General features: G+C 44.6%; 2 non-coding genes across 2 annotated transcripts; both read right to left on the reverse strand.

Moving 5' to 3' along the window:
- Positions 1-21373: 21373 nt before the first annotated feature.
- TRNAA-UGC (transfer RNA alanine (anticodon UGC)) lies at positions 21374-21445 on the reverse strand. Its single transcript has one exon. It is a non-coding gene; the product is annotated as a tRNA-Ala (tRNA).
- Positions 21446-21714: 269 nt separating this feature from the next.
- On the reverse strand, positions 21715-21788 carry TRNAI-AAU (transfer RNA isoleucine (anticodon AAU)). Its single transcript has one exon. It is a non-coding gene; the product is annotated as a tRNA-Ile (tRNA).
- Positions 21789-24513: the final 2725 nt, after the last annotated feature.

The following is a 24513-nucleotide window of genomic DNA, read 5'->3' on the forward strand; positions in this document are numbered from 1 at the left end:
CGGCAGTTACAAGTAAGAGGGCAAACCATTGTAAAATTTGCCGGCAAGAGTTAACGATTTACCTGCTGGCTACTAGTGCTGCTAGCTGGTAAATAGTACCTCAAATTATTGTATTAACAAAAAGTACATGATTGATCATTTTCGAATGTACTTCCCAACAGATGCATTTGTTCTCAGTTTTAATTTTTTAATTGGTGCTTTGTAAATATTTCGCATTGTTCTTATATTTTAAGGATTCAGATGTGAAAAGAACTGGTTTCAATCCATACACTGAATGCAACTGGCTGGAATTGCTGAATTTTCTCCTGGTTTTGTTCATTCAGACAAAATCTGGAGTTTATTAATGGAGAAAGTCAGGGTTATTCACTAAACATCTTTGTAATGATGTTTGTAATAGCTCCCTTACTCCGACAGAGTACTTCCTCCCAGTCCGCTTCCTGCCCACTTTCAGGAACCCTGGAAAGTCTCAAACCCCAGTGTCCAAAGCTTTACTGGGGTCTCTCCTAAGCTCTGTCATCCGACCAGGCTGCAACTCTCTCCTTCCAGGCAGATATCCACACCTCTGCCTGTAATGTGATTTAGCTTGAGCACTTGTGGCTCTCAGGCCTAACTCTTTTTTAATTGTCTCGTGCTACAGACACGATGCAGCCAGCCAACAGCTTCAAAGACTCTGTTACTCTGATCCCTGAACAAATCCACACAGTTCCAAAAGTAACTAGCACACACAGCTTTAATTTTTAACTTAAGTCTAGCCCATATGCATATGATGTTTAACTTATGATGAGGACTCAAAAAAAATATAATCAAATCAAATGGGGAAACCTACAGGTATTCACAAAAACATAATATTTTTATAAAGAGGTGGGGAAAACCATAATTAGCACAAAATATCTCTCCTGTCTGCAGTAACCATAATATGCAAATCTACCTGAATATGCTAATTAGTATCTTGCTATTCAGCTAGTGCACATACAGCTGCAACGAACAGTGGGCACTACACATAACGGTTACAATATATTCACAACCAACAGATGGCACTGTATAGGTTCCACGGCCAAATCCACCTAGTTAGTAGAACACATCAGCAGAACCAGAAAGCACACAAAACATTTAACAAAAACAATACATTTTACACACCCTGTACCTATAATGTGCACAGGGTTACTAAGTCACCCTACATATAGTGTCCTTCTTCAGCCCCCACTGATGTTGATTACAGTCACAGTAACTTTTTTTTAGCAAACTCATTAACAGGTTTATTAGAATTAAAGTTGTACTTTTATGAGGAAGTAGAATGACTTTACAATTGTTTTCTACCCAAATAACTATTGTGTATTGTGGCATTAGTGCTGAAGCTGTAGTTCCATTACTACACTATCTAATATCTATGTTATAACATGCAATGTGGACATATGTTTATCAGGTTTTCCTTAGAAACATATGTCCACATTGCATGTTATGAATCCAAGTCTTCCACATGCATGTTATAAATCCAAGTATTTACGTGTGAGGGATTTACTTTTATACTATACATTCATGACATTTTAATTTCTCTCTTTCCCCACTAAAGCTCGATCTAAATTTAAATTGTATGGCTTGCAACTTACATTTGCCAGTTCTTAAAGGGTCTCTCCAGTCACACCATGACTATCTAATTTCTATATATGGTACTGAGACTTTTTTGAGCCCAAGTGCAATTGGAAACCAGCTTGTTTTTCTCAGCAACACTGCCATTATAAAAAAACAAGTCAGACTGTGTCATATATGTGATGGTTGTTTATTTTACATTAACTGCCCAGTGGGGTTTGATGATTCCTTGTGATCAATTAATAATAAATCCATGGTAGGCCACTAGGGTGGATTATAAATCAGTGGTGATCTTAATAACAATTCCCTGGTTGGTCAGGTGGTGAAATGCATGGTCTGGAGCAGACCATATCAATCACTCCTTCTGGTTTGACAGTCGGTGAGGAAGTGGGAGTTCACGCTAGGAATTGCGAGGACTGTGCTGACTCCCTCACTGAACGCTTAACCGCAAGGGTAGCATTTAATAAGGTTTGCACCAGTCGGAAGTGTAGACCATGCTCCCCACCACGACCTATAAGTTATCTCCCAGATGGTAACCTCTTTTAACAAATATGTAAAAAAAATTTAGGGTTCTTGCCGTTTGACCTATAAATAAACTTGATTTGAACGCCTTAGGGGTGCCACCTTCGATGGTGGTAGGGAGCTCAAGTTCCTCCCTCTGGACTTGTGTTTTTGGTACCAAGAAAAGATTAGCCAGATAATTTGCGCTGCTGTGCTCCCTCTCCTGTATGGGCCCCGGCACTGTCTGGGATCCCCAACTACCACCGCCTGCTCAACCTCCCCCTCCGCTCGGGTGGTGAATCAATGCATCTCTGAGTAAAATTCAGCGTCTCCATGCAGAGCGTGGGGACGCTGAATGGCAGTGCTGCTTACTGTGCAGCCCTGAGCCAGGAAGCCCCTCCCGTGGCCATATAAGGATCTATGGTCGCGCGTGCGCATTCGGCTCCACTCGGGAGCGGACGGCGGCTGGAAAGGAGCCCTGCGCTGGATTAAGGTAAGTGGCTGAAGGGGTTTTAACTCCTTCAGCGCCGAAGGAGGTGGGCTTTTCAAGAGCCTATAGTGCCAGGAAAATGGGTTTGTTTTCCTGACACTAAAAAATCCCTTTAAATTTTAAATTCACTTTGAATTATAACTTAAGTAAATAAAACTGATCAATGCTACATCAATACATACACATTAGGGTTTATTCTCTAGATCAGAAATTTTGGATAATAAGCAAGATAATTTTATGTAAAAATAGCCCCTAATTTTTCCATCTTGGCTGTTTTTAACCTAAATGTATAAGTCCTTCGTCTATTCTCAATAGTTCCTGAGTTGGTGAATATACTCTTATGTATTTTTAAACTTTTTCACTTGTAGCAGTAGCCTTATTATTAGAAAGTACAGCCACTGAACAAAACAGAGGTTTTTATTCATACCTGGAAAAAAAAAAAGTTAATATTAGCCAATGTAAATTAATTCATTTTTTTAAGCTAATTAAATCAGTGAGGTTTTCTGGTAGGATGAAATCTATGTCTCTATGTCATTAGTTCATCTGTTACAAATAATGCTTTTGAGTACATCTGTAAATACAGTTTTCTATCGCTTTCTAAAACTTGGTGCAACGTAGACAAAATAAGTTAATGTGTACAAAGGTGGTAACTGTATAACCCTGTACAATCTACAGCAAATACATTTATATTTTCTTTCTTTTTTTTCTCCATGTTTTTTTTTCCAACAGTTTGTTATAAACAGGATTTGCAGGCATTTTTTTCTGTACATGTAATTTTTGTATGATTGAAAGTTGCAGATTGTTACATTTTTACAATATTCCATGAGTTGTCTATAAAGTACTTAATGTGATTTTCACTGACACCATTGCAAATAAAAAATAAACGCATTTTACAGAAAATATGGCAAATTTTGGTTTTTTTTGTTTTTTATCTAAATATATGTGACCTTACATTAAAATGTTACAGTAACATAGACTGCAGATTGTGATTATTTTGCTTACAATATTAGCTGTGCCAATTACACATTGAACTAAACTGACTACTATTGCCGTGAATATTTATTATTCGGCCACCACAATTATTTTGGCACCCAGCAGTTGGCAGAGATAAACCACCTGAGGATGGAGGGCTGAGAATGATTTTTGATTCTTGCAACGGGCCTTGAGGTTTCTTGTTAACGCCCTAAGCTGGATTTCCCACAATGCCTCCGAATGGTTGCCAGGAGAGGGGCGGCAGGAATAGTAGTGTGATCAAAGATCTCCCTTAAGAGCAAGTCTATTCTGCCGTGAGAACCTGACTGTCTGCATGAGAAGAGGGGGGCGTGCTGCCAGCATTGATTCCCTTCATGCTGCACTAGGTCACCAACAAGCTAATCTGCAGCTATTACCTTGCGACATTCTCCTGCAGAATCCCGCTCTGCACAACGACGCCTGTGCCTCCATGTCCGACCTCTGGCCTCCTCCAGCACCATGTCCATTTGGCTAAATGAGCAAGAATGCCCATCTAATACAATTGCAGTGGTAATTGTATTTGTTTGGGTTCAGAATACAACTGTGAATAGGGATAAGTAGCAGTCAATTTCATTATTTTTTTACAGACTAGTACAGGGTTGCCCAAAAGGTAGATCTCCAGATATTTTTAAAACAACGCCCATGATGCTTTGCATGCCTTTAGAATGACAAAGCATCATGGAATCTGTAGTTTGAAAACATCTGGGCATTAAGCTTTTGGGCACCCTTGTTTCATTCTACACCTTAATCTCTATGGTCACAAGTATTTGATCAATACTGTGATCTCTGTGCATCAAAGCTTCCAGCTCATTTGATGCCTCTTGTTGGGTTATAGATATTTTTTTTTCAGCCAAATGACAATTCACAAAAACAGTGTATCTTCATGGTTCAATGCGTAGGTGAGTGTCTGTATGGATCAGTAAGTTTGTGTGAATGTGGTGGTCACTGCGTGTAAGTAAGTGAAATCTTAATCTAAAATCCACTTCAAACCGGGTATACTGAAGCAGGACCAGCAAATCTAACACATGTATAACAGAAAACAGGAAAAATCTTACGGTATTCAGAGAATTAAAGACACAGGCGGGTTTATTGGATCAAAAAGGCAATGCAATGTTTCGACCTACTGAGGTTTTTATCAAGCGTAAGTAAATGAATAAGTGGGTTTTTTCTGGGACACATATCCTATATACATATTGATAGACAGCACATGAAAAGGGTAACCCTGTAATATGTAGAATTCAGAATGGAGCAATAGGAATCTATGGAGCTGCCAACAAGGGGACTGTCTGAGCTGTCAGGCAGTCCTCCAGGCTGCTAAGAAGTTAAAAAAAAAAAAATATATATATATATATATTATACATATATTATAAATGTATAATATATTACAAAATAATTAAAGCATTTCATAATATATTATACATATATAATAGGGATTGACCGATATTCAGAATTTTCAGCAATATCGGTATCGGCCTATAAAGATACCGATAATGCAGACAGGGCAGTGGGGAACGGAGCTTAGCGGGGCAGGGCTTAGCGTACGGAAGGGCTAAATGTGGCCCAAACTGGTAAGTGTGGGGTAAGCTAGAAGGAGTCCATGCTCCCCATCTATCTACCCCAGTGCCCCTACAGCCCCATCTACCATAGTGCCCCTGCTCGCCTATCTACCCCAGATTCCTACCCCACATATTTACACACAAACACACTGCATTCACTAATCAAATACTCTCACTGTATCCACTACACACACACACATATTCTTGAAAACCTAAAACATTCTGACTGGCATGTATATTTTGTGCATTTACCTTTTTTTTCAAAAATAAATAAATAATAAACATGTTCAGTTAACAGTAGATTTGTGTAGAAATAGTTTATTTTTTCAAAACGGTAAATGTATAGAATATCGGTATCGGTAAGTTAGCGGCTATCGGCCTGAAAGTTCACAGATTATCGGTATCAGCTCTAAAAAATCGATATCGGTAGAACCCTAATATATAATGCATATATATGATTTCATTATATGTGCAATTTGAGATATATACACATTTGTGTTAGGTGCTTATGATAGTACAGTGTGAAATACCATAATTGAAGATTATGCTAGCTTTAGTGTACTAATAATCTTAATTTTAATAAAGACAGGAGGCGAGTATTTTGCATATCTCTCTTTACTAAAACTCCATAGCAGTAAAGAAAGTGATAACAAGAACCAATCAAAAAACAGTAGGAGGTATAGTATTCCCAGTGAACAGGCTCCTCCTCCTCTTTCAACTAGCGACATCGCAGACGGCAAAGTTCAAATAATGTTGATTCGAAAGCCAGTCTTGGGTCTGTAACAGAAGAATAAATCCGAGAGTCTTAGGACCATCCATGTGGAGTGTAAGGGAAACTTGGGGAATCAATCCAAACCAGTTAGGATAAACTTGGGATAATCCACGTAGCGATAGTTGGAGGTCCACGTTGAGTTACGCTGAAACGAGAGTGTGGAATAGGTTAGGTACTAGTCGAGAGACTTTGAAAGCATGGGAGACTTTCGTACAGTATTTTTATGTAAGATTATATAATTAAATAGTAATATATCGGTAATACATACATTTCCTTCTAAAGAAACATAGGGCACAACAATCATGACTTAAGATATTTACAGAATGCGTAGAACAGTCGAATATGCAGGGAGAGCAGAGACTAGATCCTAGTAGAAGATAGGAGAATAGGAGAAGGACAGTATAGGAAATTTTTTAAAGACCGAAAGGGTGGGTATGGGTGGGAAAATACTCGCCTCCTGTCTTTATTAAAATTAAGATTATTAGTACACTAAAGCTAGCATAATCTTCAATTTTATTACATGACAGGAGGCTTCGTATTTTGCATTTTTAACGCTGATGTAATAAGGAAAAAGCCGCGCAGGAGTTCGGTCTAAAGTAGAAGGTCCGGAAAGTGGATTCGCGGGACCAGTCAGCTGAGCGTAGGACATCTGATAGTGAAGCTCCGGCTGAAAAGGCCGAAGAGGCAGCCGCGCCTCTCACCGAGTGTGCCCCGAAAGAGGCGTCTACGCCTGCTAGTGACAAGATCCAGCGTACCCATCTAGCGAGAGTGGTAGAGGAAACTGGATTGTGAGGTTTGACATAGGAGATCAGAAGTTGACCGGAGGGAGTCGGGCGGAGAGAGGCGGTAGCCGTCATGTAGCTGCGTAAGGTTGCGACCACGCACAATTGGGGTTCCGTGAGGAAAAAGGGGTAAAAAATAGTGGTAGAGTTAGATTTGGTGCGTCGGGAGACATGGAATGTCACCCCTTCAGGATCCATTGAGAAGGCATTGGCTTCGAAGGCTCTAACGTCGGATACCCGACGAAAGGAAACTAGGCAGAGCAACACCGTCATTTTGGCTGAAAGTTGGCGGAGTGAGAGTCTGTCGTTAGGCGGCCATTCTCTTAAGAAGTTGAGGACGAGGTCCACGTCCCATAGTTGATTGTATTTGGGGGCCGGAGGGCGTTTGAGTCGCATGGCCCTCAGTAGTCTACATACCATAGGATCCTTGCCCACTGGAATTCCTTGGATGGGGATATGGGCCGCTGAGATCGCTGATCGGACTACGTTAATGGTCCTATAAGATTTTCCTGTTGTAAAAAGTGACGTCAGGAAGTTCAGGACGGTGGGAATAGGTGCCGTAAGTGGATTGAGATCCCGTTCCAAGCACCAAGAGGACCAGGAGGTCCAAGCAGAGATGTAGCATAGTCTCGTCCCCGGTGCCCACGACTCCCATAAGAGGTCCCTAGCAGTCTGCGATAGTTCGCTGACTCGCCAGGTGCCCCGGAAAGAGTCCAAGCCACCAGGGAGAGTCTCTCTTCCATTATCAGCGGGTGGGGGTTCCCCTTCGGATCCCTGAGGAGAGTCGGATGGGATGGTAGTAAGAGCGGATCTGCGTAGGATAGCGCTAGCAGGTCCGGGAACCACGGTTGACTCTGCCATAGGGGGGTAATCAGGAGCAGAGAGATCTGGTGTGTCTTCAGATAGTGGAGAGTCCTCGCTATCATGGCGAATGGGGGAAATGCGTAGGCGCCGAAGGGGGGCCAGGTCTGGAGGAAAGCGTCCACTGCTCTGCATTCTGGGTCCGGGAGCCAGCTGAAGAAGTCTGGCGTTTGTCTGTTGTTGCGGGATGCAAAGAGGTCTAGATGGAAGGGTCCTCTCCTTCTCGAGAGGGCATTGAATATCTCTGGATCCAGCATCCAATCGCTGCCGTCTCTCCAATGTCGAGAGAACCAGTCGGCTGTTAAATTTGTCTCCCCTGGGAGGTATTCCGCCTTGAGGGAAATGTTGCGTGGGAGACAGAAGTCGAACACCTCTTTCGTGAGTTCGGATAGGAGTCGTGAGCGGGCTCCGCCTAAGCGGTTGATGTAGCGGACGGCTGAGATGTTGTCCATCCTGAGGAGAATGCAACAATTCGATTTGTCCTTTGCCAGACTGCGTATGGCGAAGGAGCCTGCCAGTAGTTCGAGGCAGTTGATGTGTAGGTCGAGTTCCTGTGGAGTCCAGGTTCCCCCTGTCGATACATCCTCGCTCGTGGCGCCCCAACCCCAAAGGCTGGCGTCCGACTCCAGTACGAAATCTGGGGTTTCGCCGAAGATAGCTCGGCCGTTCCAGGCCTGCATGCTGTCCAGCCACCATTGAAGTTCCTCCCGGACTTCTGCCGTCACTGGTACGGGTTGATCGTAAGTGGGGTTCCGGCGGAGGAAGGATGCTTTGAGGCGTTGCATCGCCCTGTAGTGGAGCGGGCCCGGGAAGATGGCCTGGATGGATGCCGAGAGAAGGCCTACGATTCGAGCTAGGTTGCGTAGGGGAACTGATTGGCATCGGATCGTCTTGCGGATTTCCTTCCGAATCGCTGCGATCTTGGTTGTCGGTAGTCGGAGCGTGCTGGAGACCGAGTCGATTTCGAAACCCAGGAACTGTATGGTTTGGGACGGAGTTGTAGCGGATTTCTGATGGTTTATCGTAAACCCTAGGGATTCTAGGAGTTCCATGGCAAAACGTGTGTGTAGTCTGAGTCTTGACTTGACGGAGCAGAAGATTAGGAGGTCGTCCAGGTATATAATGCAGCGAATTCCTCTTGCGCGCAGATGAGTAACTACCGGCTTCAACAGTTTGGTGAAACACCATGGGGCCGAACTGAGGCCGAAAGGGAGGCAAGTGAATTGCCATGGTTGGTCGTTCCACAGGAAGCGGAGGAAGTATCTGCTGTCGATATGTACCGGTACTGACAGGTAGGCATCCTTGAGGTCCAATCTTGTGAACCAGTCGCCGTCTTGTAGGAGGTCCCGTAAAAGGTGGATTCCCTCCATTTTGAAGTGGCGGTAGACCACATGAGCGTTGAGTGTACGTAGGTTTATGACCGGTCTGAGGTCTCCTGTCTTCTTTTTCACTAAGAAAATGTTGCTGAAGAATCCTCCGGTGTCTGTGGCGGGTTCTATCGCCCCTTTGTTGTAGAGTTCCTGAAGTTCGGCTTGGATGAGCTTTGAGTCCTCTGTCGAACAGTTGATCGGTCGTGGTGGGGACTCTTGGTAAGGTGTACTGACGAAATCTATGATGTATCCCTGTACCGTCTGGAGTATCCAAGCGTCTGACGAAATGGTCGTCCAGTTCTGAAAGAAAAGAGAGAGACGACCTGCATGCAAAGTGGTCATAGGTAGATGATAGCTTACCTGGAGTGAATCGGGATCTGCCACGTCCTCGGGTACTGCGTCCTCTGTCTGAGCCTCTTGAGAAGGTGAAAGGCTGGCGGTATCCCGTTTCTGGGTAGAAGGGTTGCGGTCTTGAGGATCGGGGGCCTGATGGCCAGAAACGGCTGGCAGCACGGCCCCTGTGGCGGCCAGCCCGTCCAAAAACACCCCTAGTGGGGTATTGTCTGAAAACCCTCCTCATTGAGGTCTGGGCTTTACTCAACGAGGTGAAGACGTTGACGTGGCGATTCAATTCCTTTAGGAAAGGGTCTCCAAATAACTTGCCCTGTGCCAGAGGTCCGAGTTCCTTGGTGCCCAAATCCACCAACTTCCCGTCTATTCGGAGAAGTGCTGCCTTACGCCTCTCAGATGAGAGGGCCACATTTGCGTTTCCGAGGAAACAAAAACCGCGTTGAGCCCATTCGCGGATATCATGAGCCCATTCCCTGACCATGTCGGCATCGAATTGGTCTGCCCGTTGGAAAGCATCGTCTGCTAGGTACATGATGCGTGATAGGGGTCCGGAGGTATCTAAGAGTTTGTCTTGGACTCCTTTGAATCCCCTCTCCACCCCGCGGCGGGGGTTGTGACCGCCTCTACTCATGAAAGTAGTGATTACTTGGTCAAATTCAGGTGTCATGGCTACTTGATCTGGTAGGGAAGGGCGGGGGCATTCCGATCTCAGTCGGTTACGAACTACCTTGTCCATGGGTTTACGCATCCATAAGTGCATAAACTTAGCCAGGTGTTCTGGTGGTGTCCAGTCTGTCGAGCGGGGGTGTCTGATGTTACGTGGATCGAAGAGTGTCTGGCCCATGGGGTCCAGGATAGCTTCATCCTGAGGCAGGGTGTTGTCCCCTGTCCATTGCCATTCTGCAGCGAGAGAGTCTGAATCCCCTGCATGAAAGGGTTTAGATCTTGAGTCCCAGGCGTCGTCGTCAGAATGGGACGCGTTAGCCTGCCATTCATCCAAGATGGCCATAGTGCCATCGATATCTTCTTCCTCCTCTGAGGATAGAACTTGGGTAGGAGCAGGGGCGACAGATGTTGTCGTTTTGCTCCGCTTGGTTGGTCTTTTGCCTTTGTTCAATTTGGGGTCTTTTTCCCCTTTCCAATGGCGTTTACTACCCCGGGTGTCGTCTTTAGACTGGGTTTCAGAGTCTTCAGACTCAGTGTCTTGGCGTGTGTGGCGTGGTTTGGAGCGTTCTGATTGAGCGGCCATCACGTGTGATAGGGCCTTTTCCATAGACGCGGCCACTGCTGCATTAACCATGGATTGAAAATCCACTGGGGTAGTTTGTGAGTCTTCCATAATGTTAGGAAAGGACTTGGCACTGTTAAGAGGGCAGTAAGGCAGGGGTCAACGTTAGGAGAGTATCCTACGGTAGTTATGGTACCAAAAGTACCAGATATAATCCCAGCAGGGTAGTATTGGGTTTTTAGTCTGGGCAGCACCCAGTATACAGAGGTTGCAAGAGCAGAGCTCTGATAGGCAGTCTGGGCAGCACCCAGTATACAGAGATTACAACAGTAGAGCTCTGATAGGCAGCCTGGGCAGCACCCAGTATACAGAGGTTACAACAGTAGAGCTCTGATAGGCATTCACCTTTATGGGGTTTCACCCCAAGGAGCACAGGGTATTGAGCCCTATAGTGCACATATACCACAGGAGTAACAGAGACTGTCTGTGGGGACCCCTGCCTGGATGAGAGCAATGTGAGTTGATAGCAATCTGAAATAGTAATGGGATATGTATGAGCAACTGGATGTGACAACAGGCGGATTAACATAAACCTGAGCAGAAAAGGATATAAATATATATGCTTACCTTGGAGGATCCGAGTAGATGCAGGTCTCAGCAACCGAGTGTGTGTGAGGCTCCAAAATGGCGGCCGCGGGTCTCGCGATTCGCGAGATCCAAGATGGCCGCCGTCACACTGAAAGTGTGGGAAAGTAGATCCGGCCGCCGGCCGGAGCGTTAAAACGCGCGGTTAGGCGGCCGGGAGTGGCGAGGGCTGTGTAGCCACGGTTTCTAGTGAAAGGGGACTGAAAAAACGGCAAAAATGTCCGGAATAAAACGGAAAACCGGGAGGGATATCAGGGAGCCCAGAGTAAGAAGGGCAAAGGTAAATAAAAGAGCCCCAAGCAAATTTGGAAAAATTAGAAAAAGAGGCAATAAGATATAAGCAAAGTGAGGCAATAAGAAATAAGAGTGAAAACAGAAAATAACAAGGTTAACAAAGTCAAATAAAATCAATAATGAATAAATATGAGGAGCTCAATATTCTGACCTGTCTGCTGATGGAGCAGTAAAGAAAGAGGGGGAGGAGCCTGTTCACTGGGAATACTATACCTCCTACTGTTTTTTGATTGGTTCTTGTTATCACTTTCTTTACTGCTATGGAGTTTTAGTAAAGAGAGATATGCAAAATACGAAGCCTCCTGTCATGTAATAAAATTAAATGTAGGATAGTAAAAAGGGCAAGTCGGTTGTGGTGTGCCGGAACCGACGAGGAGGTAGGCCTGAGAAAGAAGATGGCAAAAATTAAGTAATCAAATTTATTACAGACAACCAAATACAGATACATTTATCAACCAGACATGTTTTTGAAAGCATCCCTTAATTCTTGTACTGGGTTCGGTATGTATCGTGAGTAAGCGGATGACTTCCAGCGCCCCAGTGTTTTTATAACATGAATTGGAATGTTGACACTGGAGGCTGTGGATGCTGCTCCTATGCGGAAGGAGTGCCCTGAGTAGTTAGCTGCGTTGAGGCCCAGTGGAGTGAGCAAGGACCTAACGTAGGTCATGAAGGTTGTAGTGGTGAGTACTGAACCTTGTAATAGTAGTAATGGTTGTGATGGTAGTAAATTATGATGCTGTATGTATGCATCAAGAACCCTGACGGGACACCACCTGTTGTGTGTGGGATAGTACGGAATGTTTACTGGTATGTGCTGACTGGTTTTGGAGTGAGGTAAAGTCAGGATATAATGATCCATGTGTTTTGTTAAGTGGGAATAGAGGAGAATAGGAGTAGATTGTGTTGTGGTGGTTGTAGTGAACTCTCTAGGTCTTAGAAATCCATAGAAAGCTATGTATATTGCTGCTTTGATGACAAAATTTGTATTGGTGTCAAAAGGTTTTAAATCAAGCAGGTTAGACAATGCTTTGAAGATATGGTTATCTATTTGGAGCGACCTTTGTTAATAATGTAACAGGTTGCTTGGTTGTCTGAGTAACACCTTACTGATGAACCTGTCCATAGATGTCCCCATGCCACGGCAGCCGCCACGATGGGATATATCTCAAACAGAGCTGAGGTAGAGGAAAAACGCTCCAGGTCCTGAACCTCTGAAGGCCAGCTGCCCCAAAGCCATTCGTTCCCAAATATCGCTGCAAAACCTGTGGTAGACGCCGCGTCTGACCAAACAGTAGGAGAGGTGTCAGACAATGGAGGGAGGAACATGCTTTTACCATTCCAGGTGGTTAAAAAGTTTCTCCACATGAGTAGGTCTGCCGTGGCTTGGGTATCTAGAGATAATCTGTGTGCATCATGTAGAAACAATGGGAACAAGCTGAGGAGACGTGAGATGAAAGCACGGCCTTGAGGTATAATACGCATGGCAAAATTGAGTGACCCCAGTAAAGATTGTAATTCTTTGCGGTTACAAGTGCGTAGTTGTATATAAAGATTGATGTTTGTCAGGATGTTTTCTACCTTAGTGCGTGGCAGGCTAGCTTGCATGTTGGCCGAGTCTAGCATGATGCCCAACTGGTTGAATAGGCTGACGGTTTCTTTGAGGCTACTGGGAGGGAAAGAATTCTCCTCGACCAGTAGGAAATCGTCCAGATAATGTATGACTGTAGGGCATCTGGATATATTGAGTAGTAACCAGCATAGGGTTTCGGCAAATGTGTCAAATATGGCTGGACTACTTTTAGAACCAAAAGTTAGGCGTGAGAAAAAGTAGTAGTTCCCTGCACATTTGATGCCATGTAGGTGCCACAGTGTGGGGTGGATTGGTAGTAGTTTGAAAGCATTCATAGAGGTGTGTGGTGCCGATAAATCGATAATAAGTCTCTGCTTGTTGGAAGATTTCCCTGTGACAACCCCGATAGGGTTTGTCCTCCATGTAGTGAAAGGAGGGGATTGAAAAGGTCCCAATAAGAAACCTTCTGTGACTTCTTTAGCTATGAGTGTGTCAACAGCTGTAGGGTTGTGTTGGGCGGATTGTAGATTTGGACATTCCAGGATTCCTGAAGGCATATGTATGATACCCGTGTGGAATCCTTCTGATAGACCAGAGATTATGAAATCTACTAAATGTGTAGATGGATGCTGTGACAGAAATGTCACAAGTAGGGATATGTTTATAGACGTCAGGTATTGTTTAGGATACATTTTATTGGGACTCATGATTTTAGCATGTGCCCTAAAACATTTTGAGCATATATGCAATAAACGACAACCGCTGTAATTACATGTTCCAACATTAAAGTTATTACATATCTGGGATTTGCCCAGAAACTTGATAGGCCTTCCCAGTTTGTCTTTAGATATTTTCTCCATAGGACCAGCGGAGCTAGGTACTTGCAAGTGGGTATGCTCGTTAGCAGTGGTGGGACAAAAATTTGCGGAATGAGACATGGAGGAGCAGTATGCACAAGCCGGCGTCCTTAGACCTGCAAAGTGTCTGCAGAAAATCACTGTGTCAATCTTGCTCCAGTTGGACCTTGTCCCGTACTGTGAGAAGGCGCCAGACACTTTCGCAGAAAAAGATCTATGGTAATCATAGAATGCCGATCCACCATATTTATTGCCCAGGTCCACCAGCCTGTGCATATACATGTCAAATTCCTCACGCCTGTGTGGGTAAACTGCACATATGACATCCCGGTAGATGCCAAAGGCCAACACAAATTCCGGGATGGTGAGTTTCCTATTTAGGCGTGCATCCCTGGACTTGACCACCACAGAAATATCCTCATACGCATAAGTTTTATGCTCCACTACATCCTGGGAGGCAATAAGTAGTGAAGCTAAGTTGACATCTTTACCTTCCAGGATGTCTTTCTTAAGGTGCTCAGGTATCATATGGGCAGGGTTAACCTCCTGCTCGTCAGAGGTGGTGGCTGGAGAAACTAGTGGCAACTCGACCACTGGCGGAGGGGTCGCGGTGGCTGACCCAGCCAAGGTAAGGGCTGTGGTGACCGATTCCAGTTTCTCCAGCCTGGAGTTGACCTTGCCCATGGATGACATGAGGGATGTTAGCATGCCGTGTATATCTGTCGGGTTAGATTGGCTAGTCCCTTCCCCTGCATCAGTGTTATCGGTTGAGGCGTGCAACAATTTGTACAGTTCTGCTTTCCTGGCCGTAGCGGGGAAAGGAATATGTCGCCTCCTGAGTTCGCTGGTTATGCGAGGGATTGTCCAGGACCTGAATGATGCAGGACTAGCCATGTCTTCTTCCGGTGATGGGGTGTTTGGTCTAGCCGGAGTGCTCGGGATGGAGAAATCCTCTACCCCTTCTTCAGACATGTACTGGCGGGCTAATTATGCCGTTTAAGGCGAAAAAATTAATCTTGTTCTTTGGTGACAGGTGAGGCCCTGCTAGTTGCCAAGTGGCTATGAGAGGCTCTATCTATGCGTTGGCGCGAGGGGATATTGAGGCCACCCATCGTAGTGGCAGGAATTCGTAGGCCTCACGGTGACAATAAAAGAAAAACAGGGGAATGCTGCACATTCGACAAATTTCTGTCCAGTTTCACCTGACATCACCCCCAGTATGGCAACCCAAAGCAACTCGAAGGTTGATAAACAGGGCAAAGATAACTTAGGCCTTCCGATTGTATACCTTGGGAAGTTTCAGATTTGTAATAATTTTAATGAAGGATCCTGTGGTTATAGTGCCTGTCGCCTGTTGTTTCAGGTCACATGCGAAACCCATGTGCCCTAATAAAATGCATTATAAACCTTACTTTACCACGGTTAATGTTGGTATGCTAGCTAGCCTACTGTCCACGCATCCTTCAAAACACCTAGTGGATTTCTTGATAACTGGTTTTACCCAGGGTTTTCACATAGGCCTTATCCACATGCCAACAGGGATATTGGAGTGTGACAATCTTCATTCAGCCATGGCCGACACCAAGGCAGTAGAGGTGCTATTACAGCTAGATGTTGAGCAAGGGTTCTTACTAGGGCCTTTCACAGAGCCTCCTTTTTCCAACTTGAGAACCAATCCCATTGGCCTAGACTCTGGGAAAAACTCGGGCAAACAGAGACTGATCTCTCAACACCACCTTCCTCAAGGGTCCCAAGTCTAAACTCACTGATCCCATCAAAAGAATTCTCTCTACAGTACCACGCCTTCAAGTTATTGCCCATTCACCCATCGTTATGGCACCTGCACTGCATTAAATGGAGAGGCCTATATTATTTTTTCACTAGGCTTATCTTCGGGTCAAAGAGTAGTCCTAGAATTTTTTATACTTTCGCTGAGACATTTTGTTGGCTCCTCCTGAATACGTGCTTGTGCCATACCGTCATCCACTTCTCTAGATGATTTTTTATTCATCGAAAGCAATTCTCCCCCCCCCTGTGCAGCTTGGATAAAGCAGTCACGTTATTCAATACACTGGGGGTACCAGTCTCACCAAAGAAAACAGAGGGTCCTGACCCCTTTATTATTTTCTTAGGGATACACCAATATCAACCATTACATGCTGACCGGCTCCTGTAACCGGAAAGAATTGCAGTCACTGTAAGGCTCCCTGTACTTCGCTATGAGTCATCCCACAGCTTTCACCTCCAGACTCCTGAGCCTACTTCCCACATTCCCTGATGACCTAAGCCGTATCTCCCTTAACATCCAAGCCACAGTGGACCTCCTCATGTGGAACACGTTTCTCTCAAACTGGAACGGGAGAAGCATGTATCTCCCGCAGGTTTCCGTACACTACCCTGTCATTTGGACAGGTGCAACAGCTACCATAGGCTTCGCAGCCATATTCGGTGACGAATGGCTCTGGGGTAGTTGGTCAGTGGAGGTACAAGAAATGGAGGGGTTCTACAAGAACTCAGCTCTTTTTTAGGTGTACGCTATCGTAGCTGCAGCAGTGGCTTGGGGCCAGGCAGGATTTGTGGTCAGACAGAAGAGTTCAGTGCTATTCGTCTTCATTGATGATTATGAGGTTCATTAGGAAACTGACTTGCTAGCAGCCTACAATCTTTTTTACTTTGTGTGCTGCCATGTCCGAGGAGTTTTAAACACTGCAGCTGATCGCTTGGCTCGCTTTCAATTTCAGGCTTTCCGAGAATCCCTACCCACAGCTTCACGTCTGGCCACAGCAGCCCCTCTATTCCAGGAACTAATCATAGACTAGATGAATTACTACAACATAGCCAGACCTTAACGAAACTGACCCTATATTCTAACACTCGTACTGTCTATGATAGGGCATTTTCCTTATACAGGAAATTCATGGCAGAACATCATCTGGGTAGCATGTTTGAAATGGCATCCCTGGTGGCGTTCGCCACTTTTTGCCACCTCAAGTTAAAGTTATCCCACAACACAATAAAATTACACCAGATTGGGGGGGCGGAGCTTGGCGGCGGAACGAGCTGGACGCCATTTCTGGCAGCTCTGTGCAAAATATACAGAATCCATTAAACATCACGAAAACGACATGCCATCCAAGCAAACACAGACCTGCATTGTACAGGGGAGACCATCAGGGTCGGACTGGGAATTAAAAGCAGCCCTGGAAAAAAAATATTTACCAGCCCCATAATGCGTTGCGCCAGCTTAGTGTGCAGATACAGAGTTAGAACAGATTACTTAAAATTCAAAATTATTACTCCAACGTAAAAAGAGCACTCATAGGCTTCAAAATAAACAAAAGGGCAGATTTATTTTAAGCAGATGTGCCTTTGCATGTTTTCAATGTTTCAGTCAAACTACCTTGGCATATTAAGGAAAGCTTGGTAATGGGACTGAAATGGTGAATGTATGTAGGGCACAACTGTAAAAAATGACATTATCTTGTTTATTTTAAAGTCCTGTGGGTGCGCTCTTCACTTTAAATATGTTATTGTGCTGGAGAATGCACCTAGCAACAAGACTGGGCTAATATCTGCTCATTACATATAGTACATATTAATGACATTTCTCTGTGTATTATGCATATATAAATGTACATTATTATATGTGTAAATGGAATAGGCATAATTATATATATATATATATATATATATATATATATATAACTAATACACACATTAATATACATGTCAAATATCAGTGGCGGATGCAGAGCCTGATCCCGGGAGGGGCACTTGTAGATTATTTAAAGAAATGTTCCATGCACAATAACCACTACTCCTCTGTGTAGTGGTTATGATGCCAGGAGTGCCTGGACCCCATCCCAGAGTAAGTAGTCAAACCGTTTAAGAACAGTTTGACAACTTACCTGGAGTCTGCTGGGATATGGGGCTGTAGTAGGGTATAGGAGCAGTGGAGCAATGTGTGAGGGGTGCAGTGTGTGTGAAAGGTTCAGTGTGTGGTTGTGGGGGATGTAGTGTGTGAATGTGTAGCGTGTGGGGCAATGTGTGTATGGGGGCAGTGTGTGAATGTGTATGGTGTGTGTGGTGGCAGTGTGTGAATGTGTGTTTGTGGGGGCAGTGTTTGTATGGGGCTAGAGTTCACTCTCACTACTGCGACCACCAGGAATCCCTGGTGGTCGCAGTGGTGAGAGTGAACTCTAGCCCGTAGCTCCAGGGCTAGAGTTTACCCTCGTGAGAGCCGGAGCGTTGCCCTCAGCATCAGTGACAGGAGTGCCGCCAGACCGGCGAGGCTGCTACCCGGCCCTGCGGCTTCAGACTAGAACATGGCTGGCCCCCTCTGAGTGTGCCACCGGACCGGCCACTCGGTGGCATCTATATGCGCAGCGCGGCCCCCAGATGCTGCGGCCCACCGGGAAATTTCCCAGTATCCCGGTGGGCCAGTCCGTCCCTGGAGACCATCCTGCACCGCCCGATGCCATTTCGGTACACTCCGAGGCAGGCAAAGCCCCAAAATAAAATGTGGGCCTACTACACGCCAACCTACTGCGGCCTGGAGTACTTTCGGGGTGGAGAGGGCCTGGGAGACCCAAGCGACGAACCTCTACAGGACCACTACCAATTCCAAGAGGGGATGGGGCGCAGATCACAAAGACCACACCAAGGTACTGCCACAGCACATCCTGACATAGGGGTACTACTACAGAAACAAACCCCAGTCAAAACGGCGGCCGACCAGGGCCCAGACCCCCCACAGGCAGCTACCCCTCCAGCACAAGCCACTCAAGGGGACACACTGAAAACCCCACAGCCCACACAGGCAACACTGACCAAACCCATACCCCTACAGGGAACAGCAGACTATGCTGCAGGATATACAACGCCTGCTAGCAGCAGACCTTCCAGCGCTCAAAACGAGCATGCAACAGATCACAGAACAAGTGACCACCACTGAAAACCAAGTCAAAACAATCCAAGGAGAAATCTCCACGCTCCAAGACTCACTCTACCAACTACAACACGACCATCAGCGCATGGAAATCATATTAGCAGCGCAGGAGGATAAAAACCGGCGCAACCACATCAAAATCAGAGACATCCCGGCCTCGGTGAGCAAAGAGGACCTACCGCACTACGTGAGGTGACTCACACAATCATTACTCCCTTCTGCAGTAACAAAGAAACTCACCTTCGCAGGGATTTATCGCCTACCTACGCTACCCAGAGCTGCCGCAACGCTAGCTGGAGATGTCATCATCCGCTACGTCCTACCCCAAGACAAGGGGTACATATTGAGCGCGATCAGGGGTAAGACCCCACTTGATCTTGAGGAGTCCCAATTGAATTTTTACCAGGATTTATCCAAGGCCACCCTCCAGTGGAGAAAGTTACTTACTGAACTCACCGGCCACCTGCGCACAGCGGGGATACCATATAGATGGGGAAACCCTCGCTCCTTACTTATCACCCACCAGGGGACCACTCATAAACTAACCTCGGGGACTGAGGCCCCTACACTCCTTACAAAACTGGGCCTACAAAACCTGCCCACCCAGGGCATACCTCACGTCTGGAACCCGGACGCCTCAGAAACATTTGTGCCGAGAGGGCAGAGAAAGGACACGCAAGCCGCTATAATTTACAAAAATTGTGCTAAAACTTATCAAATGCATTATTTACTCAACGTTGCAACCTGTTACCCTCTCGAATGATGCATATGTAGAAACATGTTTAACCCCTTAAGGACACATGACATGTGTGACATGTCATGATTCCCTTTTATTCCAGAAATTTGGTCCTTAGTCTTGTGCACGCAAAAATAAATAATAACAATAATAAAAAAAAAATTACACCAGAAGGTGGAGTACATATGATGCTGGATGCCTAACAACTCTAGTTTCCTCTCATCATACCTTATCAGGACCCTACTTAAGGGCATAACCAAGGATAATGGTCCTACACCTCATCAAAGGCTACCCATCAACAAACAGTTGTTCAAAGATTTGTCTGATCTAGTAGATTCAGTCCCTTTCGAGCCTCTCACTAAATCAGTCATTAAAGCCGCCATGTACCTGGCTATTTACGGCTTCCTGAGGCCACAGGAATTCACCATCAGTGGACAACATAACGCACAAATCTGCCTCCAGGTCTCCTACCTAATTAAACATCTAGATCACTACATACTTACTCTACCTGTGACCAAAACGAGATAACTGCGTCAACCTGTACACATACCATACTATCCCATGAACAGTAGCTGGTGCTCACCCTACCAAATCTCGCCTCTCTTCTGCTTTTGTCAATTTACTGGGCTATCCTCACTATGTCCAAATTCGTGTTATACGTACGCTTACTGTAAACAAGGCTCAGTTTAAACCCTAGCAATTATTCAGGATACTCATTTAGGATAGGGTCCGCCTTTACGGCATCGAGCCAGGACATTTCAGTCCACATCATTAAATCGCTAGGTCGCTGGAAGTCATCAGCGTATACAACATACATACCTCAACCGGTACAGGAAATGCGAAAGGCATTTGTTAAAATGTCTTCTTAATTGTACTTGCTTTGTATTATGTTCTTTCTCAATAAATGTATTTTGAGCATGTTAAGTTTTCCTTTTTGCCCACTTTAAATTACTGGCCTATAGCATACGTCGGTTTCGGCACACCAACGTCAAACATGAGTACCATAACAATGTCATGAAAATTAAGTTGTTATGGTGTCTGGAGGTCCCACGAATGTTTTAACCCCAAAGTTTGCTCTCCAGCACCAGAGTTACCTGTCCCCAGAGGCATTTTGTTACCCCAATTCAGTTTGAGGAAGCACTGAGGGCAGAACCAGAGCACTGCGGATTTGGCTTACAGTGGTCGTTTGATGCTCTTAGCCAATCATTAGTTCAATGTGTGTCAGTCTGCTTCAGTCAGTATGTTAGGTGTGTCTGCTTCAGTACCCCTCTCACACACAGCACCCCCCCCCACCCCCCACAAACAGCACCTCCCCCTCCCACATGCAGCACCCCTTTCACACACACACACACAGCACCCCCCTCTCACACAGCACTCCGCACCAGTACACACAAACCCATACACTGCACCCCTCAATGCTGTATGTGTGTGTTTCTGTGTTTGTGTGTTTGTGTGTATGTATTCAGCAGACTGTGTGTACTCAGCATTCTGTCTGTGTATGTGTGTCTGTGTATTCAGTAGTCTGTATTTATTCAACAGTCTAGGGGGCACTCGGGCTCAAAACTTTTGCCATCACTGTTATAGAATATAATATATGAATCAGCTTTGAATAAACAAATGTGCAGTAGCAGACCGGGCTGCAAGCTGTTGCATTCCTAAAACTAAAGTTCACTTATTGCAGCTTATAGAGCTCCTAATATATAAATGTGTAATAAGAGTCCTTCCTACCTCCACCCATCCTCTAAAACTTACAATGACTCACGTATTAATAACTGTTTAAAAAAAAAAAAAAAAAAAAAAAAAGGAAACCATGGAGATGCCGGGGATTGAACCCGGGGCCTCATACATGCAAAGCATGCGCTCTACCACTGAGCTACATCCCCATGTATACAACAATACTTGGTCACCTAATGATATATATATACACATATATTTGTTATTGGATTCAAATGTTAAGTTTTCCAAATATCTATGAATTTCTTATATTTTAAACTCTAACATTCAATTACAAAGTACCAATTTGTCATGAAAGCAAAGAAGGTCTGCTCTTTGTAATTTAAAATAATTGCATTCAAAGACACTACTACAATTACTGTATTGTTATAATTGTAAGAATCAGTGTGATTTATACTGAAAGAGTAAAAAAAGACTATGGCCCGTACGGGGATCGAACCCGCGACCTTGGCGTTATTAGCACCACGCTCTAACCAACTGAGCTAACCGGCCGTCATGAATCTGCAATCTTCAGTGGCACAGTTCATGGACACTGTTCACTAGTACTGTACATTAGTACTGTTCATTGACATTGTTTATTAAATCTATTATCCGCTTCAATGTGTATTTTACAGTGTGTATTTTTTTTGAGTTTTAATTGATGCATTGCACTTTCCCTTTTTGCATATATTTTGTATTTTAGGTATACTATTACATTGTTCTCTGACTGGTAGAGGTTTGTTAAGCATATATATTTAAATAACTTTTTTCTGCCAATTTATATTTTTGGTGTATTTTCTATTATATATTTTATATGAGAATATAATTTGCATTTATTTAATCTGATAAGAAATCACTATTCTTTCTGTAATTTGTCCGTTCCATTTTCTACATCTGCCTTAGATTTTTCATTGCCTCTAATTTCATTTTTTAAAGGACCACTATAGTGCCAGGAAAACATACTTGTTTTCCTGGCACAATAGTGCCCTGAGGGTGCCCCCACCCTCAGGGACCCCCTCCCGCCGGGCTGGATGGAGAGTAAAGGGTTAAAACTTACCTTTATTCCAGGGCGGGGAGCTCTCCTCCTCCTCTCCGCCTCCGATCCTCCCTTTCGGCTGAATGCGCACGCGCGGCAAGAGCTGCGCGCGCATTCAGCCGGTCTCACAGGAAAGCATTTACAATGCTTTCCTATGGACGCTTGCGTGCTCTCACTGTGATTTTCACAGTGAGAATCACGCAAGCGCCTCTAGCGGCTGTCAGTGAGACAGCCACTAGAGGATTTGGAGGCTGGATTAACCCTATTATAAACATAGCAGTTTCTCTGAAACTGCTATGTTTATAAAAAAAAAGGGTTAATCCTAGAGGGACCTGGCACCCAGACCACTTCATTAAGCTGAAGTGGTCTGGGTGCCTAGAGTGGTCCTTTAAGCATACTCTACTGCTTTGTTTATTTTCTGGAAATAAACTTATCTGTAATGCAGAATAAGGGTTGCATGGTGTAATGGTTAGCACTCTGTACTGAATTCAGTGATCAGAGTTCACATCTTGGTGGAACCTTACTTTCCAACCCCACACTCCATGCAATAATGCATTTTTTTTTCTTTAAACCCCTTAAAGCAGGCCTGTCCAACCTGCAGCCCCCCAGATGTTGCCAAACTACAACTCCCATGATTCTTTCAATGAAACAGATAGCCAGGGAATCATGCGAGTTGTAGTTCAGTCCACCCTCAGCGAATTAGGCTTCCGTGGACTCCAGTGTCCAACCATGATAGACACCACCTACTCACCTAACAGTCCAGGCCTTAGAAAAACTAACAATGAATTCAAGAAAGGGTAACTTTAACACAATGTTGTTAATGAAGTAATCACGTTGGATCTACCAGTTTAAAACCTTAACCTCAGATGGCCTCAATGAGGAATTTAATTTTACACCTTTCATTCACCGATAATCCAACAGTTACTGCATCCCTTGTTTTACAAGTACAGTTCTTACCTAATTAATCATTAAACTTTCATCTATTAGTATCATTAATATTACATAATTTTTCCTGTTATAGACTTGTATGGGGCAATAATACACCAAGTCCTTCTCTTTGATAGCAATTGTGTCTCTGTAGATCCTTCCTAGTTTCATTAGGAATACCCGTATATAGTTTATACCTTTACTACTATCTTAGCATTACTCATTAGCACTGAATCCAAGTACACGAGCATCTCTTTTTGCCATGTCCACTTCTTGTGATTGTTACAAAATATAGCAATAAGACACACAGGACACAATAACCATTATTTGGTTACTATTTTGATCCCTTGTATCCATGAAACGCCACCAGCTCTAGACAAACTGTAGCTTTCATAATAATTCCCTTAAAATTGATGTTGTCTTTCAACATAATAGGAAACGACTTCTTTCTTATCTCAGCTTATATTCAGTGAGTGGACTCTCTCCACACTGCACCCCAATATGGCATTGAATTATACGACATTATACTAGTCAGGGCATATAAGTATCCTTGACTCTATTAGACCTATTTGGACCTGAGATATTTGGGGGAGATTGGTTTGTCTCAGATATTCATCTATGTCTGTGTGGCTCGCTGTGTGTGTGGTGCCTAGCGATTGTAGATTGTATAGTTTGGAGTAGAATTCAGCGAATTCTTTGCTGATGTCTGCTGGCGTGTGATGTGGTTTGCCGTCTGCCCCTGTGATTCGTGCAAATTTTTGTGTTGGCATATCTGTCTCTTAGTCTATTGGCCAAGTGTTTACTGGCTTTACCTCCATTGTGGTAGACATTGGCTTTCAGTTTATAGAGTCAAGTTTTAGTTTTATCTGTGTTTAGTTCGTTTAGTCTCGTGTGCAGCTTTTGTAGTTGTGTCGCTAGTGCTGGTGAGGGTTGTTGTTTGTTTTGTTTGGATACTAGTGCCAATTGTTTTTGACAGTCTAGGAGAGTGGTTTGGTGGTGCCGTTTCAGGAAGGATGCCCTTCTAATGAATATTCCTCTCATGACTGCTTTGTGTGCTGCCCATACCATGGTGTCAGAGACCCCCTCTCCTACATTGGTAGCAAAATAATTCTGGAGTGCCTCCCTACTCTCCTGTACAAAGGTTGAGTTCAGCAGCAAGGAGTCATTCAGGCGCCATGTTCCCCTCCCCTTGAATTGGTAGGCATCGAGGAGGTCTAGGTACACCGGTCCATGGTCTGACCACGTTATTTATCCTATTGTACATTCTTTGAGTTG

This window comes from Pelobates fuscus, chromosome 12 (genome assembly GCF_036172605.1).
Source record: "Pelobates fuscus isolate aPelFus1 chromosome 12, aPelFus1.pri, whole genome shotgun sequence".
NCBI lineage: Eukaryota > Metazoa > Chordata > Amphibia > Anura > Pelobatidae > Pelobates > Pelobates fuscus.